Consider the following 4,127-nt stretch of genomic DNA (forward strand, 5'->3'; position numbering starts at 1 on the left):
GCAGACATGTGACGTCTCGCGCCGACGCAGGCGTCCGCTCGGCCCCGCCTGCTCTATTTAAACTTCTGGATTCAAGATGGCCGCTAGACCGGAGAGTCCTCCCGCGCAGGCAAGACTTACTCGTTTAGAGTCATGTTATCTTCGAGTATCTAGAGAGACATTTTAACCTACACCCTAGAGAGGCGTTGTAATCCCTGCATATCTTTTAACGCTACTTGGCCCTCACCTGCGAATCTACTGTTCTTTAATAATCCTCATTTTCTGTGCCCCGGAAATGCCTTCCTCTCTTCGCGTCTGTTTTCCGGAAGTGGTTCCTCTCCCTCTCCACCCTTGCGCGCGCTTGGGCGGTCCAGCTGCCCCTAGGGCCGACTCCAGGGGCTACTTGGCGGCTGAACATCCCGCATTTTTTCAAGGCGTGCCTTTGGTTTTTTTTAAGAAGTGCTATCTAAAGGAAAGGCTGGACTATGGCTCTGGGGAACTTTCATATCCTCAGTTGACCTTAGGCTGTGTGACCTTGAGCAGGTAGCATAACCTGAGTTTCCCGCGTGACCTATGTGCAGATTGAGATGATAAAATGAGAGAGCTAAACCGGAAAGCTCTTCCAACATAGCGGGCCGTGAGCAGGTGGCCGTTTTGTCCTCTGGCACCACTGGCTCAGACTTAAGCAGCCTCACTGACCGCCAAGATTGCATGCCATGCCCACCAAGATTTAAAGGACTCTGATAATTCTTTCTCTCCCCAAACAGTGTTTTCCCTATCTAATCTTAATAAGCAAGCCTGACTTGTGAGTGAAGGCTCTCCAGGTGCCCTGGTTTAAGGGCAGAGATTTATTTTCTCTGAGGCTACGCAGGAGCATCTGGGAGATGCGAGAATTCTTCTACCTTTGGCAAAACAGGGAGGAGGGTTGGAGCTCTCCAAGTTGCCTCTGGTTTGAGCTTTTTCTTTCTCTTTTGGTGTGTCGTCTCTGGCCAGTAACACCTGTGAGTCCTGGATTTGGCAATTAGGGAAGATGTTTTTAGTTCACATAACTATTCTTTAGAGAAAATTGATCCTGAAAACACCTTATTGCCTGATCATAGAATGACTGCATTACTCAGAATTCTTTACCTCCACTGGAATTTAGTGAAGGGAAGGCCCAACGTACATTAGGAAAATACAGGCACACTTCAGTCCTTAAACCTTCCACAATCCTCTAACTCTTTAAGGTCGAGTGTGATCCTCCCCAGAACTGCATCTTCCAGGAAGTTCATGAGAAAGGAAGGATCCCAGGTCCCATCCCTGATCTCCTGAATCGGCATCTGCATTTTAACAGAATCCTGAAGCAGTGGTCTAACTCCTTTGGTTGTGGTATGGTTTGAATGTATACCTCCAAAATTCACATATTGAAATACTAACCCCCAAGGTGATAGTATTAGGAGGTGGGGCCTTTGGGAGTTAAGTAATGAGGGTGTAGCCCTCATGAATGGGATTAGTACTCTTAGAAAAGGGACCCCAGAGAGGTCTCTTTCCACCATGTAAGGATAAAAGTACAAGGAGAAGATGGTAGTCTGCAAACTGGAAAAGGGCCCTCCTCAGAACCTGACCATCTTGGCACCTTGATCTCAGACTTCCATCTTCCAGAACTGTGGGAAATAAATTTCTTTTATAAACACTCAGTCAATGCTACTTTATTATAGCAGCCTGAATGGATTAAGACAGGTGGTCTGGTTTAAAGTGATGTGTTGGCATCAGAAGTTTAAGGAAAGACTGGATTCACAGAACCAGAATCTGGGATGCTGTTTACAGAGCAAGTATTTCCTGCATGTGGACACTGTCGGCAGGTCGATTCAGGAGACAGACGAAAACTTTATCACCGGGCAGCCTGGATGAACACCACAACTTTGAGATCTTTCACTTAAAGGAAAGATAAGGGCATCCACTATTTCTACACCTGGCTGGCAGAGTGAGAACTCACCAAGGGTAAGTCTCTTTGGAGCAGCAAAATGCTCCATAATTTAACTCTTAAAATTTTAAACTAGTATTTCTTCCTTACTCCTTTCTGTCTCGTATTGTATCTCCATGTAACTAGTTAAAAGTTGAGCTCCCAGCTGGGTGAGGTGGCATGTGCCTGTAGTCTCAGCCACTCAGGAAGCTGAGGTGGGAGGATTGCTTGAACCTAGGAATTCATCTTCAGCCAGGGCAGTGTAGTGAGACCTCATCTCTAAAGAAAAAACAAAAGACGAAAAAAGTTCAGCTTTCTAATGTAAGGAAGAATATCATATTCATTCACATTTGTCTTTGTCATCTCATCACCAAGCCTAGCACTTGGCATATAGTATATGATCAATAAATATTTGTTTTGGATGTTGGATTTATGTAAATTACCATTGTGATCTGAATATATAGTAATTTAATTGCCCTTTAAGACGTTTTTTTCTGTAATTAATTTGCTTATTTTTGCTCATCTGTTTTCCTTAGTAATTTAGTTTCAAACAGGTTTATTTAGCCATTTATCATATAATTATTAAGCATCTGTTGTATAGCAAGTGTTACATTGATACAGGTCTTACATAGTTGAAAGAATTCAGCCCTTATCAGGGATGCAGAGTCCAGTGGGTAGGGAGACATCTGATGTGTAATTACAGAAGTGTGATGATGTGGTATTGCAAAGCCATACACAGATGCTCTGGTTGTGCACACCAGCTACGGAGTAGGAAACCTTTAGCTCCGGGAGGTGCCTGCAGTAGCACCCAGCACAGAAACAAAATGCCCCACCTTTCCTCTCCAGTGCTCCCTCCCAGGAGGTTTTATTCTGTATCCCATACGGGAGGAGAAATGGACATGGATAAGGGATGCTTGTCCACAGCTCTGCTCCAGGGAAAGGACCATATCTCAGAATCTTTGAGTCTGATCAGTTCTTTCAGTCTACTCTCCTTGTCGTGTTATTTCATTTTCCAGTCTTGGCTTTTTTTTTTTCCTGTTTTGTTTTTTTTTTTTTTTGAGACAGAGTTTTGCTCTTGCTGCCCAGGCTAGAGTGCAATGGCACCATCTTGGCTCACCGCAACCTTTGCCTTCTGGGTTTAAGCGATTCTCCTGCCTCACTTTCCTGAGTAGCTGGGATTACAGGCATGTACCACCACGCCCTGCTAACTTTGTATTTTTAGAAGCGACATGTTGGTCAGGCTGGTCTCGAACTCCCGACCTCAGGTGATCTGCCCGCCTCGGTCTCCCATAGTGCTGGAATTACAGGCATGAGCCACCGTGCTGGCCGGCATCTTAACACCTTAATACCTCTTGTTGATCAACGTTACAAGTGATTTGGTTTTTTTTTTTTAAAAAAAAAAAACAACAAATCTCTTGTCATGTGTATTCAATATGCTTAGTTTATTCTGCCTCCTGGTTGATAACTGCTCTTCTTTGTCACTTCCTCCCCATATCTTGCAAACTGATCCCAATGAACTGTGCAGCTTAGATACGTGCACTTTAATTTCAGGGGAGTGTGACCACACTGCTGGAGCACTGCCCTTTCCATGGGGGCTTCACAGTAATAACTCAAGATAACATGCCCTCTCTGCTTAGTTTAAGCAATATCTTGTCTTGAGACCACCGTGGAGTTCAGAGAAAGGAACTTTTGCAATCTTGGAGTAGAACTCCCCATCCGAAACCATGGAAAGAGGGGCTACGTCTTTCCCATAGATCACCATCTCTAGAAACACAGTGAGGGAATAGATGAAAAAGGTCAGTGTTAATGCCACTATGTGGAGGGAGCCAGCCTGACGACAGAGGCAGCTTAGCTGGATCCAGAGCTGAGAATGAGGTAGAGAGAGACACACAGAGAGAGAAAGAGAGAGAGAGAGAGAGAGAGACAGAGACAGACAGGCACCTAGGTATGGTTGCAACTCTTGAACCTGTGGATGCAAATGTAATATTATACATTGAACTGAAAAATAGAGATGGTAAGGATTTCCTGAGTATTTCTGTTATTGTATTAGAATTCGTTAATTACAGTGCTTGTAACTGGTATTCTAGATAAGTATAAGATACAGCAGATAAGCTTTCAAAGGTTTCATGCATAAACAATACATTTTATATTCCTGACTCGCTTTCCCCACTACACCTACGCTTTTATATTTGTTTCATTAGCATTG

The sequence above is a fragment of the Theropithecus gelada genome, chromosome X (assembly GCF_003255815.1).
Source record: "Theropithecus gelada isolate Dixy chromosome X, Tgel_1.0, whole genome shotgun sequence".
In the NCBI taxonomy this organism is placed as follows: domain Eukaryota; kingdom Metazoa; phylum Chordata; class Mammalia; order Primates; family Cercopithecidae; genus Theropithecus; species Theropithecus gelada.